Source organism: Cherax quadricarinatus, chromosome 84, assembly GCF_038502225.1.
Source record: "Cherax quadricarinatus isolate ZL_2023a chromosome 84, ASM3850222v1, whole genome shotgun sequence".
Taxonomy (NCBI): Eukaryota; Metazoa; Arthropoda; class Malacostraca; order Decapoda; family Parastacidae; genus Cherax; species Cherax quadricarinatus.
The window spans coordinates 13,510,580-13,529,407 of NC_091375.1; the positions used below are offsets into that span (position 1 = coordinate 13,510,580).

General features: G+C 45.8%; 1 protein-coding gene and 1 long non-coding RNA gene across 3 annotated transcripts in view; one reads left to right on the plus strand and one right to left on the minus strand.

Annotated features, from left to right (window-relative positions):
* The window catches only part of LOC128704316 (uncharacterized), a 102,541-nt gene extending 95,165 nt beyond the window's left edge, over nucleotides 1-7,376 (minus strand). Inside the window, exon 1 of one of the 2 annotated variants that reach the window (XM_053799467.2) lies at nucleotides 7,231-7,376. The gene's annotated coding sequence lies outside the window, so the exon portion shown is untranslated. The remainder of the gene's footprint in view (nucleotides 1-7,230) is intronic. The other variant, XM_053799469.2, reaches the window with a different exon arrangement.
* LOC128704321 (uncharacterized) overlaps nucleotides 1-18,828 on the plus strand; it is a 199,288-nt gene that overhangs the window by 69,344 nt on the left and 111,116 nt on the right. The gene's annotated exons all lie outside the window — the stretch shown is intronic.

The window sequence follows — 18,828 nt, forward strand, 5'->3', positions numbered from 1 at the left end:
AGATATTATTATTATTATTATTACTCAGTGGTCAGTCGTCACGTGAGGTCACAGACCCTGAGCTGCTTTGGGGATTAGTGTGGACGGTTACAAAGCATGGCTTGCTTCTGCAGTGTTTTAAAAATTGAGGTTGGAGAGTTGAAGGAGGAGGTCTTGCTTCTCCAGGAGGAGATTAGGAGGCTGAAGGTCCACCTCAATGGGTCTGGGAGAGAGTGTGAGGTGGCTGGAGTTGTGGGGAATGAGGCTTCTAGCAGCGAGGTGCAGTCTGTCTCTCGCTGTGAGGAGGCTGTAGTTGGGGAGGCAGCAACGGCTACCAGCAGTGAGGTGCAGCCCAGCACCTGCTACAAGTGGCGAGTAGTTCACAGTAATGGAAGGCGCATCAGAGTCAGGAAAGTTAAGAGTGAAGATCTGAAGGTAGGAAATCGCTTCTCTGTTCTTCAGGATGAATGTACTTCAGTGGCCAGTGAAGGTAAGGGTACTACTGCCCCTGCTAATGGAGGTAAGCGCATTCTTGTGGTTGGTGACTCTCAGGTAAGATACATTGACCGTGCTTTTTGTAATAGGAATAAGAAGATGAGAGATAGAGTGTGCTTCCCTGGAGCTGGTGTTGGGGACATTGTCAACAGGCTGGATAATATCATGTCAGGTAATGGGAGCAAGCCCATTATCTGTCTCAGTGCTGGTGGAAATGATATTGGGAAGGGTAGGAGAGAAGAGCTGCTAGATAAGTACAGGTCAGCTATAGATTTCATTAAGTCTAAGGGAGGGATCCCAATCATATGTAGCATCTTGCCTAGAAGGGGAGTAGGAAATGAATGGTTGTCTAGGGCAATTGGTGTAAATTGCTGGCTAGACAGATACTGCAAGGAACTTGCAATCCCATTCATTGACAACTGGAACAACTTTTATGGCAAACATGATATGTATGCAAGGGATGGGGTACATCTCTCTGGGGCTGGGGTGGTATCACTTGCAGACTCGATTGAGAAGGCCATTGGTGAAATGCCTATGATTTTAAACTGATGGAAGATAGAGGTATGGGTGTGTGTGGGAAACAAGCAGGTTGCAACACTTGGGTTGGAAACAGTAAATGTATAAAAGGCATTCAGCATGAAGTTATAAATAAAGACAATAGATCAGGTCAGCAAACAAAGGGGGACAGCAAAGGGCAGCAAGGGACTAGCTCCCTTAAGGTTTACTATACTAATAGCAGGAGTGTAAGAAATAAGATAGATGAGCTAAGATTAATTGCAAGTGCAGGAAACATAGATATTATTGCTATAACAGAGACCTGGCTCAATCTGAAAGATAGAGAGATGCCCTCTGAATGTCACATACAAGGCTATAAATTATTCCACACTGACAGGGTCAACAGGAAAGGTGGTGAAAGTTAAGACACATGTGCAACATCTGGATATCTTTATTGTAGTAGACGTTTCGCCATCCAGTGGCTTTATCAATACAGATTCTAGGACATAATAGGAAGACAGTAGAACTATATACAAAAGATGAGGTAATCAGTCCCTCGGCCTCGGAGTTAGTGTTCACAGCATCGTGGTGGAGGAGAGTGCTGTGAACACTAACTCCAAGGCCGAGGGACTGATTACCTCATCTTTTGTATATAGTTCTACTGTCTTCCTATTATGTCCTAGAATCTGTATTGATAAAGCCACTGGATGGCGAAACGTCTACTACAATAAAGATATCCAGATGTTGCACATGTGTCTTAACTTTCATATTGTCGGTATTTTATACCTTTCTTGCACAGGAAAGGTGGTGGAGTAGCGATGTATGTCAGAGACAATTTAAATTGTTGTGTTAGACAAGATATTAAATTAGAAGCGTCAGCCACTGAATCTGTTTGGTTACAGCTTCTCGAGGGCCGAGAAAAACTAATTTTGGGTGTGATTTACAGGGCCCCAAATCTTGATAGGGAGTGCAGTAAACTTCTATGGGACGAAATTCGTAAGGCATCTACATACGAAAATGTTGTGCTAATGGGAGATTTCAACTATAGACAGATTGACTGGAGCAATTTGACAGGAAATTTAGAGTCAGGTGACTTTCTTGATACGATCCAGGATTGTTTTTTAAAACAGTTTGTGACAGAGCCAACTAGGGGAAATAACCTCCTTGACTTGGTTCTTGCCAGTAGGGAAACACTAATTAATAATCTTGAGGTTAATGATGAGCTTGGGGAAAGTGATCACAAATCACTCAGTTTTAATATATCATGGAATTCCCCTAATAATGGCAATCAAGTCTCCGTCCCTGACTTTCGCTTGGCTGATTTCATAGGACTGAAAAATTACTTAGGTGGGCTGAACTGGAATGACCTGACTAAGGGTCAGGTAGGTGGTGATGGTTGCCGATATGATGCTTTCCAGGGCATAGTTCTAGCTGCTCAGTCAAATTATGTTCCAAATAGGGAAATCAGATCAAACAAAAATGATCCTAAATGGATGAACAATAGATTAAAATATCTGATTGGTCAAAAGAGAGGCATATATAGGCAAATCAAAAGAGGAGAGGGGCAATTGAGAAATCGATATATTCAGTTAAAGAGAGAAATAAAAAAGGGAATTAGAAAAGCAAAAAGAGATTATGAGGTTAAAGTTGCAAGAGAATCGAAGACTAACCCAAAAGGATTCTTTCAGGTATACAGAAGTAAGATCAGGGACAAGATAGGCCCACTCAAAAGTTCCTCGGGTCAGCTCACTGACAGTGATAAGGAAATGTGTAGAATTTTTAACACATACTTCCTCTCAGTTTTTACACAGGAGGATACCAGCGATATTCCAGTAATGATAAATTATGTAGAACAGGACGATAATAAACTGTGCACTATTAGGGTCACAAGTGACATGGTCCTTAGGCAAATAGATAAATTAAAACCTAACAAATCCCCAGGCCCTGATGAACTGTATGCAAGGGTTCTAAAGGAATGTAAAGAGGAGCTTAGCACACCTTTGGCTAATCTTTTCAACATATCACTACAAACTGGCATGGTGCCAGATAAGTGGAAAATGGCAAATGTGATACCTATTTTCAAAACAGGTGACAGGTCCTTAGCTTCGAACTATAGACCAATAAGCCTAACCTCCATAGTGGGAAAATTTATGGAATCAATAATTGCCGAGGCAGTTCGTAGCCACCTTGAAAAGCATAAATTAATCAACGAATCTCAGCATGGTTTTACAAAGGGGCGTTCCTGCCTTACGAATTTATTAACTTTTTTCACTAAGGTATTTGAGGAGGTAGATCATGGTAATGAATATGATATTGTGTATATGGACTTCAGTAAGGCTTTTGACAGGGTCCCACATCAGAGACTATTGAGGAAAATTAAAGCACATGGAATAGGAGGAGAAATTTTTTCCTGGATAGAGGCATGGTTGACAAATAGGCAGCAGAGAGTCTGCATAAATGGGGAGAAATCAGAGTGGGGAAGTGTCACGAGCGGTGTTCCACAGGGGTCAGTGTTGGGCCCCCTGCTGTTCACAATCTACATAAACGACATAGATGAGGGCATAAAGAGCGACATCGGCAAGTTTGCCGATGACACCAAAATAGGCCGTCGAATTCATTCTGACGAGGACATTCGAGCACTCCAGGAAGATTTGAATAGACTGATGCAGTGGTCGGAGAAGTGGCAGATGCAGTTTAATATAGACAAATGCAAAGTTCTAAATGTTGGACAGGACAATAACCATGCCACATATAAACTAAATAATGTAGATCTTAATATTACGGATTGCGAAAAAGATTTAGGAGTTCTGGTTAGCAGTAATCTGAAACCAAGACAACAGTGCATAAGTGTTCGCAATAAAGCTAATAGAATCCTTGGCTTCATAGCAAGAAGCATAAATAATAGGAGTCCTCAGGTTGTTCTTCAACTCTATACATCCTTGGTTAGGCCTCATTTAGATTATGCTGCACAGTTTTGGTCACCTTATTACAGAATGGATATAAATTCTCTGGAAAATGTACAAAGGAGGATGACAAAGTTGATCCCATGTATCAGAAACCTTCCCTATGAGGATAGACTTAGGGCCCTGAATCTGCACTCTCTAGAAAGACGTAGAATTAGGGGGGATATGATTGAGGTGTATAAATGGAAGACAGGAATAAATAAAGGGGATGTAAATAGTGTGCTGAAAATATCTAGCCTAGACAGGACTCGCAGCAATGGTTTTAAGTTGGAAAAATTCAGATTCAGGAAGGATATAGGAAAGTACTGGTTTGGTAATAGAGTTGTGGATGAGTGGAACAAACTCCCAAGTACCGTTATAGAGGCCAGAACGTTGTGTAGCTTTAAAAATAGGTTGGATAAATACATGAGTAGATGTGGGTGGGTGTGAGTTAGACCTGATAGCTTGTGCTACCAGGTCGGTTGCCGTGTTCCTTCCTTAAGTCAATGTGACCTGACCTGACTAGGTTGGGTGCATTGGCTTAAGCCGGTAGGAGACTTGGACCTGCCTCGCATGGGCCAGTAGGCCTTCTGCAGTGTTCCTTCGTTCTTATGTTCTTATGTTCTTATGTTCTTATTAATGTCCCCCCCTTCTTGGTGGTTCCCAGTTTTCTGTTCGACCATCAAAACAGCTTCGCAGTAATAATAATAATAATAATAATAATAATATTACTAAATAACAAAAAAAAGGCACAATACCGTGACTGGAACGATACACAAATAACCCGCACATAAAAGAGAGAAGTGTGACTTTGTCAATGGTCCAAGTCGGACCGAAACGTCGTCGTAAGCTTCTCTCTTTTATGTGCGGGTTATTTGTGTATAATATTACTAATCTTTATTTCTACAAGTACGTATATGATACAACTTATACAGACCATAGCTGACATCAGTGACATACTATATAGAAAAGTTTCTTGTTATGCAGAGCATGTCGGGCCAATTTGGTTAATTTTGTCCCAGGATGCGACTCACACCAGTCGACTAACACCCAGGATGCGACCCACACCAGTCGACTAACACCCAGGTACCCATTTTACTAATGGGTGAACATAGACAACCGGTGTAAGGAAACATGCCCAATGTTTCTACCCTCGCCGGGAATCGAACTAGATGTGTTTCAGTCGCTGCGTGAGCCTGGAAAGTTATTCCTGTATATTATAAGCCCAGCCCCTTCTACTTCCATGGTCTGAGGAAGTTATCCCCGTATTTAACAAACCCAGCCCTCTCTACCTCGATGAAAACATAGGTGTCAGAAGCGTCATTTATAGGTTGATTATTAAGACACATGTGCAACACTTGGGTATCTTTACTGTTGATAAATTAGACACATGTGCAACACTGATGAAGTCACTGTGTGGCGAAACGTTTCCTCAATGAAGATACACAAGTTGCACATGTGTCTAATTTATCAACTTGTCGGTTCTCTGAACTATTTATCTACAATCCTGTCTGACACAGCAACATCTTGGGATCTTAATACAGGGAATTCTTCAGACACGACCTACTTCCACATTGGACAAATGTGACACCACCTACGACTGCTGCACCTCTCCTGCCTTCGGTATATAAGCTACTTCTCCGCACGTATGCTGTATTCTTTTCAAGATTGATGGACTGACCACATCGACTCAAGGCTCAGGGACTGATTACCTCAAACTCCTCCTGTTCTTCACCATTCTCCTTTGTATGGACTGATGAAGCCACTGTGTGGCTAAACGTTTCCTCAGTAAAGATACCCAAGAGTTGCACATGTGTCTAATTTATCAACTTATCGGTTGTCTGAACCATTCATCTGCATCATTATTAGTGTAGGGTTCTTCAGTCAAATACAGAGGCAGCAGGTAGAGAAATGAGGGACTGACCACTTCAGATAATATTTCTTCAAGATTGATGAACTGATTATGTGGTTTTCCTTTCACTACTACATACGCTGCCTCTGTATTTGACTGGAGAAGCTTACTGTAAAGGCTGATTGTTTCAAGAATCAAGGTACCCAACTGCTGTAGATGTTTCTTACTCATCAAAGATTTCACACCATTGGCATTACTCTGCTGCTGTAACTTCAGATACTGAAGACGGGACACCGCCAGCATAACTCTGCTGCTATAACTTCAGATACTGAAGACGGGACACCGCCAGCATAACTCTGCTACTATAACTTCAGATACTGAAGACGGGACACCGCCAGCATAACTCTGCTACTATAACTTCAGATACTGAAGATGGTACACCGCCAGCATAACTCTGCTACTATAACTTCAGATACTGAAGATGGTACACCGCCAGCATAACTCTGCTGTTATAACTTCAGATACTGAAGATGGTACACCGCCAGCATAACTCTGCTGTTATAACTTCAGATACTGAAGATGGTACACCGCCAGCATAACTCTGCTGTTATAACTTCAGATACTGAAGATGGTACACCGCCAGCATAACTCTGCTACTATAACTTCAGATACTGAAGACGGGACACCGCCAGCATAACTCTGCTACTATAACTTCAGATACTGAAGATGGTACACCGCCAGCATAACTCTGCTACTATAACTTCAGATACTGAAGATGGTACACCGCCAGCATAACTCTGCTGTTATAACTTCAGATACTGAAGATGGTACACCGCCAGCATAACTCTGCTGTTATAACTTCAGATACTGAAGATGGTACACCGCCAGCATAACTCTGCTGTTATAACTTCAGATACTGAAGATGGTACACCGCCAGCATAACTCTGCTACTATAACTTCAGATACTGAAGACGGGACACCGCCAGCATAACTCTGCTACTATAACTTCAGATACTGAAGACGGGACACCGCCAGCATAACTCTGCTGTTATAACTTCAGATACTGAAGATGGTACACCGCCAGCATAACTCTGCTACTATAACTTCAGATACTGAAGGCAGGACACCACCAACATAACTCTGCTGCTATAACTTCAGATAATGAAGGCAAGACATCGCCAGTATAACTCTGCTACTATAACTTCAGATACTGAAGATGGTACACCGCCAGCATAACTCTGTTGCTATAACTGCAGAATGATAAAACACGAAGCGAGATAACTAGGAGGGTTACTAGAGGCTAACTCTATACGTGAACTCAAGTGTAGTTATAACAGAGTCCAAGAGAGTCAGGTTGTCACACCATCAGTCGAGAGGCAGAACCCAGAGTTAGCGCTCAGTTCCTGTAAACGCAAATAAGTGGGTACACATTATGTGGAGAGAGGCGAGCCAGAGAGGCAGACCAACCTAGCCATCTTAGCCTGGTGAGATCCTTGTGGGCGCGCGGCTGGTTCCTCTTCCGTTCTTCATCTTCGCGCTCTCTCTCTCTTTCTTTCCTTCCTTCCCTCCACACTGCTCACACCACAACTATACCCCCACACGTTCTTCCCATTGCTGGAAAGGTGGTGGCCTGCCGTTGTGGGTAAGATAAAGACAATATCGCCCCGATAAACTATCATATCTACTCCCTCTTTCCTTCAGCAGGACAGCAATATAGGGCCCAGGAACGCTATTAGATCAATATCTACGCCCAGGGCATCATAGATAACCCTTCCTTAACGTGGATAACCCAAGGTTCCTTCACGTCCCTTCCTCAATGAGGCGGTGGTGAAGCTGGAAAAACATCTTAAAGAGAGTTTGAAGGGGATATAATTGATTTCAGGGATTATAAGATTAGCCGCCTCTCCCTGCCCCTCCCTCCTGGTGGTGGTGTGTGTATATGTGTGTGTGTGTGTGTGTGTGTGTGTGTGTGTGTGTGTGTGTGTGTGTGTGTGTGTGTGTGTGTGTGTGTCAGGTTTGATATCGTATCATATCTTATTTGTACTTATTATTCTCTTTCTTATCAATTATCTTATCAGTGGTTACTGTAGCTATGGTCCGTCCTGGCCTCGTCAGTAGCTGCCTCTCACCATAAACAATCACCCTACACCCTCACTACATCCTCACTCTACACCCTAATTCTACAACCTCACTCTACACCCTCTAAATCCTCACTCTATATATATATATATATATATATATATATATATATATATATATATATATATATATATATGTCGTACCGAATATGTAAAACTGGTCAATTAGCAAGAACTCATTTAAAATAAAGTTTTTTCTAAAATTTTCTCTTATACGTTTAAAGATATATATTTTTCATTAATATTGATGTAAAAATTTATAATTTTGCACCTAAAGAATCTTAGAAAACTTACCTAACCTTATTATAACAAGAACAATTTATTTTAGCCTAACCCAACTAAATGTATTTTAGATTTGTTTACAATAATTTAATACTAAAGAAACACAGTGAAATATATTTTTTTCGTTAGGTTTAGAATGATTTTTGTGAAATTATTGCATACATTAATTTTCGCTTGTCTTATATGGCAAGATGAGCGTTGATATTTAAGCCAAGATCGCAAGTTCTGCCTATTCGGCACGACATATATATATATATATATATATATATATATATATATATATATATATATATATATATATATATATATATATATATATATATATGTCTGGAAGAGTCTGGAGGTTATTCCGGGGATCAACGCTCCCGCGGCCCGGTCCACGACCAGGCCTCCCGATGGATCAGGGCCTGATCAACTAGGCTGTTACTGCTGGCTGCACGCAGTCCGACGTACGAGCCACAGCCCGGCTGATCCGGCACTGACTTTAGGTATCTGTCCAGCTCTCTCTTGAAGGCAGCCAGGGGTTTATTGGCAATTCCCCTAATGCTTGATGGGAGGCTGTTGAACAGTTTTGGGCCCCGGACACTTATGGTGTTTTCTCTTAGTGTACCAATGGCGCCCCTACTTTTTATTGGCGGCATTTTGCATCGCCTGCCCAGTCTTTTACCTTCGTAGGGAGTGATTTCTGTGTGCAGATTTGGGACCATTCCTTCCAAGATTTTCCAAGTGTAGATTATGATATATCTCTCCCTCCTGCGTTCCAACGAGTACAAGTCAAGTGCTTCCAAGCGTTCCCAGTAGTTAAGGTGCTTGACAGAACTTATACGTGCAGTAAAGGATCTCTACACTCTCTAGATCTGCGATTTCACCTGCTTTGTATGGAGATGTTAATGTACAGCAGTATTCCAGCCTAGAGAGAACAAGTGATTTGAAAAGGATCATCATGGGCTTGGCATCTCTCGTTTTGAAAGTTCTCATTATCCATCCTATCATTTTCTTTGCACGTGCGATCGTGGCACTGTTGTGATCCTTGAAAGTGAGATCCTCAGACATTACTACTCCCAGGTCCCTTACATTATTTTTCCGCTCTATTGTGTGGCCGGAGTCAGTAGTATACTCTGTTCTAGTTATTATCTCCTCCAGTTTTCCATAACGGAGTAGTTGGAATTTGTCCTCATTGAACATCATATATATATATATATATATATATATATATATATATATATATATATATATATATATATATATATATATATATATATATATATATATATATATATATATATATATATATATATATATATATATATATATATATATATATATATATATATATATATATATATATATATCACAGTCATATCAGACGGAATGAGTTACATAAAGTGTTGAAATCTGTTAGTCTGAGGTGGGAGACTTCAGTAGGAAAGTGAGGATGTCGTCAAGTACTTCATTAAGTTCATCAGCTTCGGCAACTTCAGAGGTTTCCTTTCCAGCAGAGCTGGAGTTACTATCTCTTGGAAATTACCATCTCTCAAGATGACCTATGGCACACACGTGAGAAACACAATGTCAAGATATCTCCATTAACCCGAATCAGGGACAACACGTATGGGAAACAGAGGAAAATAAAGAGAGGAAGAAGAAGAGAGATATAGAGAGATATAATATATCTACCTACACATGTACTATAATATACATAAAGAATGACGACGCACAGCCTCAACATTATATATAAAACTCGACTTGTGCTAAGCGGCAATCATTACTACGTGTAAGCTTAGTCACGGTGAGTTGGGCATTCTTTCTGCCTTCCTTCCTGCCTGCCTGCCTGCCTGCCTGCCTGCCTGCCTGCCTGCCTGCCTGCCTGCCTGCCTGCCTGTCTGCCTGCCTGCCTGCCTGCCTGCCTGCCTGCCTGTCTGCCTGCCTGCCTGTCTGCCTGCCTGCCTGCCTGCCTGCCTGCCTGCCTGCCTGCCTGCCTGCCTGCCTGCCTGCCTGCCTGCCTGCCTGCCTGCCTGCCTGCCTGCCTGTCTGTCTGTCTGCCTGCCTGCCTGCCTGCCTGCCTGCCTGCCTGCCTGTCTGTCTGCCTGCCTGCCTGCCTGCCTGCCTGCCTGCCTGCCTGCCTGCCTGTCTGCCTGCCTGCCTGCCTGCCTGCCTGCCTGCCTGCCTGTCTGCCTGCCTGCCTGCCTGCCTGCCTGCCTGCCTGCCTGCCTGCCTGCCTGCCTGCCTGTCTGCCTGCCTGCCTGCCTGCCTGCCTGCCTGCCTGCCTGCCTGCCTGCCTGCCTGCCTGCCTGCCTGTCTGCCTGCCTGCCTGACTACCTGACTGCCTGACTACCTGTCTGTCTGCCTGCCTGCCTGCCTGCCTGCCTGCCTGCCTGACTGCCTGACTGCCTGTCTGTCTGCCTGCCTGCCTGCCTGCCTGCCTGCCTGCCTGCCTGCCTGTCTGTCTGCCTGCCTGCCTGCCTGCCTGCCTGCCTGTCTGTCTGCCTGCCTGCCTGCCTGCCTGCCTGCCTGCCTGCCTGCCTGCCTGCCTGCCTGCCTGCCTGCCTGTCTGTCTGTCTGTCTGTCTGCCTGCCTGCCTGCCTGCCTGCCTGTCTGTCTGCCTGCCTGCCTGCCTGCCTGCCTGCCTGTCTGTCTGCCTGTCTGCCTGCCTGTCTGCCTGCCTGCCTGTCTGTCTGTCTGCCTGCCTGCCTGCCTGCCTGCCTGCCTGCCTGCCTGCCTGCCTGCCTGCCTGCCTGCCTGCCTTCCTGCCTGCCTGTCTTCCTGCCTGCCTGCCTGTCTGCCTGCCTGCTTGCCTGTCTGTCTGCCTGCCTGTCTGCCTGCCTGCCTGCCTGCCTGCCTGTCTGCCTGCCTGTCTGTCTGTCTGTCTATCTGTCTTCCTGCCTGCCTGTCTGTCTGCCTGTCTGTCTGTCTGCCTGCTTGCCTGCCTGCCTGCCTGCCTGCCTGCCTGCCTGCCTGTCTGCCTGCCTGCCTGCCTTCCTGCCTGCCTGCCTGCCTGCCTGCCTGTCTGCCTGCCTGTCTGCCTGCCTGCCTGCATGTCTGCCTGCCTGCCTGCCTGCCTGCCTGCCTGCCTGCCTGCCTGCCTGCCTGCCTTCCTGCCTGCCTGCCTGCCTGCCTGTCTGCCTGCCTGTCTGTCTGTCTGTCTTCCTGCCTGCCTGTATGTCTGCCTGTCTGTCTGTCTGTCTGTCTGTCTGTCTTCCTGCCTGCCTGTATGTCTGCCTGTCTGTCTGCCTGCCTGCCTGCCTGCCTGCCTGCCTGCCTGCCTGCCTGCCTGCCTGCCTGCCTGCCTGCCTGCCTGCCTGCCTGCCTGCCTGCCTGCCTGCCTGCCTGCCTGCCTGCCTGCCTGCCTGCCTTCCTGCCTGCCTGTCTTCCTGCCTGCCTGCCTGCCTGCCTGCCTGCCTGCCTGCCTGTCTGCCTGCCTGTCTGCCTGCCTGTCTGTCTGTCTGTCTGTCTGTCTTCCTGCCTGCCTGTCTGTCTGCCTGTCTGTCTGTCTGTCTGTCTGTCTGTCTGTCTGTCTTCCTGCCTGCCTGTATGTCTGCCTGTCTGTCTGTCTGTCTGTCTGTCTTCCTGCCTGCCTGCCTGCCTGCCTGCCTGCCTGCCTGCCTGCCTGCCTGCCTGTCTGCCTGCCTGTCTGTCTGTCTGTCTGACTGACTGCCTGCCTGCCTGTCTGTCTGTCTGTCTGTCTGTCTGTCTGTCTGTCTGTCTGTCTTCCTGCCTGCCTGCCTGCCTGCCTGCCTTCCTTCCTGCCTGCCTGCCTGCCTTCCTGCCTGCCTGCCTGCCTGCCTGTCTGCCTGCCTGTCTGTCTGTCTGTCTTCCTGCCTGCCTGTATGTCTGCCTGTCTGTCTGTCTGTCTGTCTGTCTGTCTTCCTGCCTGCCTGTATGTCTGTCTGTCTGTCTGCCTGCCTGCCTGCCTGCCTGCCTGCCTGCCTGCCTGCCTGCCTGCCTGCCTGCCTGCCTGCCTGCCTGTCTTCCTGCCTGCCTGTCTTCCTGCCTGCCTGCCTGCCTGCCTGCCTGCCTGCCTGCCTGTCTGCCTGCCTGTCTGCCTGCCTGTCTGTCTGTCTGTCTGTCTGTCTTCCTGCCTGCCTGTCTGTCTGCCTGTCTGTCTGTCTGTCTGTCTGTCTGTCTGTCTGTCTTCCTGCCTGCCTGTATGTCTGCCTGTCTGTCTGTCTGTCTGTCTGTCTTCCTGCCTGCCTGCCTGCCTGCCTGCCTGCCTGCCTGCCTGCCTGTCTGCCTGCCTGTCTGTCTGTCTGTCTGTCTGTCTTCCTGCCTGCCTGTCTGTCTGTCTGTCTGTCTGTCTGTCTGTCTGTCTTCCTGCCTGCCTGCCTGCCTGCCTTCCTTCCTGCCTGCCTGCCTGCCTTCCTGCCTGCCTGCCTGCCTGCCTGCCTGTCTGCCTGCCTGTCTGTCTGTCTGTCTTCCTGCCTGCCTGTATGTCTGCCTGTCTGTCTGTCTGTCTGTCTGTCTGTCTTCCTGCCTGCCTGTATGTCTGTCTGTCTGCCTGCCTGCCTGCCTGCCTGCCTGCCTGCCTGCCTGCCTGCCTGCCTGCCTGCCTGCCTGACTGTCTGCCTGCCTGCCTGCCTGCCTGCCTACCTGCCTGTCTGCCTGCCTGCCTGCCTACCTGCCTGTCTGCCTGCCTGCCTTCCTGCCTGCCTGTCTTCCTGCCTGCCTGCCTGCCTGCCTGCCTGCCTGCCTGCCTGTCTGCCTGCCTGTCTGCCTGCCTGTCTGTCTGTCTGTCTGTCTGTCTTCCTGCCTGCCTGTCTGTCTGTCTGTCTGTCTGTCTGTCTGTCTTCCTGCCTGCCTGTATGTCTGCCTGTCTGTCTGTCTGTCTGTCTGTCTTCCTGCCTGCCTGCCTGCCTGCCTGCCTGCCTGCCTGCCTGCCTGCCTGCCTGCCTGCCTGCCTGTCTGCCTGCCTGTCTGTCTGTCTGTCTGTCTGTCTGTCTTCCTGCCTGCCTGTCTGTCTGTCTGTCTGTCTGTCTGTCTGTCTGTCTTCCTGCCTGCCTGCCTGCCTTCCTTCCTGCCTGCCTGCCTGCCTGCCTGCCTGCCTGCCTGCCTGCCTGCCTGCCTGCCTGCCTGCCTGCCTGCCTGTCTTCCTGCCTGCCTGCCTGCCTGGCTGCCTGCCTGCCTGCCTGCCTGCCTGCCTGCCTGCCTGCCTGCCTGTCTTCCTGCCTGCCTGCCTGCCTGCCTGCCTGCCTGCCTGCCTGCCTGTCTGCCTGCCTGTCTGTCTGTCTGTCTGTCTGTCTTCCTGCCTGCCTGTCTGTCTGCCTGTCTGTCTGTCTGTCTGTCTTCCTGCCTGCCTGCCTGCCTGCCTGCCTGCCTGCCTGCCTGCCTGCCTTCCTGTCTGCCTGCCTGCCTGCCTGTCTGTCTGCCTGCCTATCTGTCTGCCTGCTTGCCTGCCTGCCTGCCTGCCTGCCTGCCTGCCTGCCTGCCTGCCTGCCTGCCTGCCTGCCTGCCTGCCTGTCTGCCTGCTTGCCTGCCCGCCAGCGTTAAACTGCAGCACTGGACATTAACTGAACAAAGAGGCCAGACAAGGGCACTCGTATACACATGAAGCGATTTCAAATCGACATCTTGAGTTCTCCTTGTGACCTCATTGTTTCTGTTGCTGCAGCCGCTGTAGTGCCATGACTGGCTCTCTAGAAGCCTTTGATGGCACTCTCGTCTCACTACCTTGTATTATTATTATTATTATTGTTATTGTTATTATTGTTATTTCATTATTATTTATCATTATTATTTTATTGTTATTATTATTATTATTATTAAAATCATAGATGAGCGCTATTTCGTAGGGGTTGCACAGGTATAATCCAAGGAAGGGGAGGGCAGCACCAAACCCTTCGATCACGAGGGGTCAGGAGCTGAGACTCGACCCATGTAACAACATAGAGGTAAATACATATGGACGACCACGCGCGCGGTGTGTGTGTGTGTGTGTGTGTGTGTGTGTGTGTGTGTGTGTGTGTGTGTGTGTGTGTGTGTGTGTGTGTGTGTGTGTGTGTGTGTGTGTATGTGTGTGTGTGTGTATGTGTGTGTGTGTGTGTGTGTGTACGCAACCTCAACTAGGTGAGTACACACACACACACACACACACACACCACAACCACTCAATCATCCTTCAACACACACACACTTGACATATTTTCTGTCAGCTGCGACGTAATGATCGGGGAGTTGAGGGAGTCTGGGATATGGAGGAGGGAGATGGAGAGGGGGATGTGGAGGAAGGGGTGGTTGGGATTGGATGGACAAAGATAGGGGGGGGAAGGTCAGGTGTTCAGAAAGTCTTAGGTAACTCCACATCGTTTTTTCACTCTGTCTTCCAAGGTGCATCACTAGACGGATTATTATTATTATTATTATTATTATTATTATTATTATTATTATTATCATAATCATAATAATAATTATGATGATAGTAATAATAATATTTATAATTATGATAGTAATTATAGTAATTACTATTATTTTTTAATTATTACACCTGAGCACCTGTGGCTCTACGTGTAACTAGTTTTCTCCCTGGGTAATTGGGGTTTAAAGCCTATCTACTGCACGAGGGTCATTAAGGCTGCGTGTTACCAGTTCACCAGTCAAGAATAATACCTAAATTAGCGATTAATGTAAATTTTCAGTGTATAAACACTGAGAGATACACTTCTCGATGTATATGTCATCTCTCTCTCTTTCTCTCTCTCTCTCTCGAGCACACAGTAGTTTTCCTCCACACGCAGTAAGCGGGTATACGTCTTCATCTTACAAGATTGGTTTTCCCTTCAATAAAGTCGTGAATATCGCCCATATGATGCAGGAGGCTCATAGCTCCCTCTTACTCTCGGGTTTTGTCTAAGAGCAGCGTTGTTAGTGCTCTGATATGGAATCTCTCTCTCTCTCTCTCTCTCTCTCTCTCTCTCTCTCTCTCTCTCTCTTCGTTACTTCCTCCAATTTTCTTTCCTTCCTAATTTCTCCCTCCTCCGGACGTTCTCATCGCCCTTCTCGTCGTTCTTTCTTCCTCCCGTTCCCTCGAAAAACTTAAATTAGGTACAAGATCCGCTGTAACTCTCGTAGCTTTGACGCGAATTTCATTTACCACCCAGGACCAGTAGCGGGCCATGGACCGTGTATGACCCACAAGGGTCATACACGCTACGGCTGCTGCTTTCGTTACGATGTTTTTGCTGCTACTTATATTCAGTTATTATTATTATTATTATTATTATTATTATTATTATTATTATTATTATTATTATTATTATTATTATTATCGTAACGATAATAATAATAATAATAATAATAATAATAATAATAATAATAATAATAATAATAATATCCCTTGGTTAACTCAGGTTAACCAAGGAATAACATGAGTTTTAATGTTTGACACTGATCTTGTACGATAAATTATTTAGAAATAACCTGTGGTAAGCGAATGAAGTCAAATAATGTGACAGTAGAGTTGCCCATATGTTTGACCCTGCCCAGGGTTGAACCCGGATCCTTCTGAATGTGGGTAGCAGCGCTGTACCACCCTTGAACGGTGGTACAGGTGTAAGGTACTATCACCAAGGTGCCTTCTTACTGCTAGGTGAACAGGGACAACAGGTGTAAGGTGACTAACACCAAGGTACCTTCTTACTGTTAGGTGAACGGGGCCAGCAGGTGTAAGGTGACTAACACTAAGGTACCTTCTTACTGTTAGGTGAACGGGGCCAGCAGGTGTAAGGTGACTAACACCAAGGTACCTTCTTACTGCTAGGTGAACGGGGGAAGCAGGTGTAAGGTGACTATCATCAAGGTACCTTCTTACTGTTAGGTGAAGGGGGGCAACAGGTGTAAGGTGACTAACACCCAGGTACCTTCTTACTACTAGGTCTACTAGGTGAACGGGGCCAGCAGGTGTAAGGAAACTTGTCTAACTTGTCACCCTCTGGTTGGGAAAATATCCCCGGTCACTTAGTGACAGGGGAGTGAATGCAACTTACATCCATGAGGGAGGTAATAAGATTCGATCTGAAGATAATGATGGTAACTCCATTTCCTTGGACCAAAAGATCCATCACCAATATCAAAGCCACCAAACACAAACATCTCTGTGACATTCCCCGTGTCCGACTAAACCTTTACAAAAATTCAATGTATGTCAAAGGTCCTAAAATCTGGAACACTCTACCTGAAAATTCTAAAATTGCAGACACATTCATCACCTTCAAAACTACCATCAGAAAACATCTTATCTCCCTGATACACCCTGTCAACTAATTACACGAATACCACCTGGTGGTTCACACTTACACTCACTCACCCATTTGACCATAAACAGAAATATCAATCGCAATCTCAAAATAATGAATCTTAACTAGTCATAAGTTGGCCTGTGATACTCCAATACTGAAACTATGTATAGTGCCAAAACAAAAGCATTCACATTGCTAAACTCACAAACTAGTATTTAGTCACTTAGCCATAATACCAACTTACCTCATAATTTTGTAATATTTTAAACTTAAGATTTAATTTAAGTCTGCCCGAAATGCCTAGCCATGCTAGGTGTTCTAGTGGTACACTCTGTAATTGTTATTTTACTGCATGCAAACCACACAATAACCAAATTCTGTAAACTCAGCATTATAATCCTTGTAGAGAATAAACTTTGAATTTGAATTTGAATTTGAAGCGCACCCTGTGAAGGGCGTCTGGACTAGCCCCCCCTAAAAAAAAAAGCTCAAATTTCCCGTTTTCTCAGGTCTCCCCGGCTTGAGGGGGAGGGAGATAGGACAATCAAAAGGGGGGTGCTCTGGGGACTTGAACTATCAGAGCACGACTATCATTCTGCCTCTCCATTTATAGCATTTATCATATCTTTGTTTTACCCTGACCTTGATAAAGAAGGAATAAAAGAGGTGGGAGGATGGAAGGGAGTCAGTGTGTTGGGAAGGTTGGGTGGAGGCCGGAGTCTCCTGCCCGACACGAGTGGCCTCGCCCGCTTTGTTTACATTGTTTCTCGTGTTTTTGTTTACGGTTTATAGGGGCACTGACAACTTACGCCGTGTCACAGCTGCATTGTTTACATTACGCTTACTAAAAGTACCGAATTTTTTCCTGTATTTACCGAATACATTTTGGAAAATGTTAAAAATTTATATATATTTTTTTCTGGAATAGCATTGTGATGGTGATATACGTGGATATGTAATATTATTTTTAAATGATAATATAATTAAACAGAGAAGTCAGTTTCGTTTTGTGTAAAATATATTTTTTGAAAAGAAAGCGTTCATGATTGTTATTAGTGATGATTTTTGACCTGTGAGAGTTGGGTTGATGGGATCATTGATGACTTATAGACGAAGTGGTGGTGGTTGATTCATAGCTCAGATAGTGGTGGTTGATTCATAACTCAGGTGGTGGTGGTGGTTGACTCACGGCCCAGGTGGTAATAGTTGATTCATAGTTGGGATAGTGGTGTTTAACCTCAAAATGATAATAGCTTATGATAATTCAAGAAACCCAGTGTGCAGTATTTCTGCTTGGACACTTTAGGTCCTCCCCAGGATGCCACCCACACCAGGCTATTCTCTTATGTCATAGTCTTCTTTATTTCCTTTAAACTGTGTCATGGAGTTGTGTCCCATCCTCTTGAATCATGTCTTCCAGTCTCGCATAACTTTTTTCCAATCTTCGCTATTCCTTGTTTCTCTACCCACCCTATCTCTCTCAGACTTACATACCACGGCAGTTCTTCACTAGGATGACCAAAAAAAATCACCATAACAGACCTGCCCCCACAGATCTTTGCCGTGGTGGCCTGGCTAGGCCCCGCCTACGCCCCGCCCTTTCTGCCATCAAATGGGCGGAGTCAAGAGGAGCCCCGCCCACTAGCGGGCGGAGCCTCGGGACCCCTTCATCAACAGATGCAGGATAAGAAGCATTGTTAAGATTACTTGTGGCCTTCATAGCGGACTCTTATTACACCCTATATCCATCACCAGGGTAGTTTGTCCTCGCTTGCCTCATTATCTAAGTAGTTTTCATGTTTATATTTATTGACTCTTACCTTTTTCTTCCTCCTGTAATCTTTATTTCCGTTTAGATATCAGTAAACACACACACACACACACACACATACGAGAGGAATTGACAAGGTGGACAGAAACATGATGCTCCAGAGATGGGACACAGAAACAAGGGGTCACAATTGGAAGTTGAAGAGTTCAAGGGATGTTAGGAAGTATTTCTTTAGTCACAGAGTTGTTAGGAAGTGGTAGTCTGGCAAGTGAGGAAGTGGGGGCAGGAACCATACATAGTAAATTTTAAGACGGGGAATGATAAAGCTTATGGAGCAAGGAGAGAGAGGACCTTGTAGCGATCAGTGAAGAGGAGGGGGCCAGGAGCTATGAATTGACCCCTGCAACCACAAATAGGTGAGTACAAATAGGTGGGTACACTCTGTTATATATATATATATATATATATATATATATATATATATATATATATATATATATATATATATATATATATATATATAACAAATGGTTTTTAATACTTGACGTGCTGTTGGAGTGTGAGCAAAGTAACATTTATGAAGGGATTCAGGGAAACCGGCAGGCCGGACTTGAGTCCTGGAGATGGGAAGTACAGTGCCTGCACT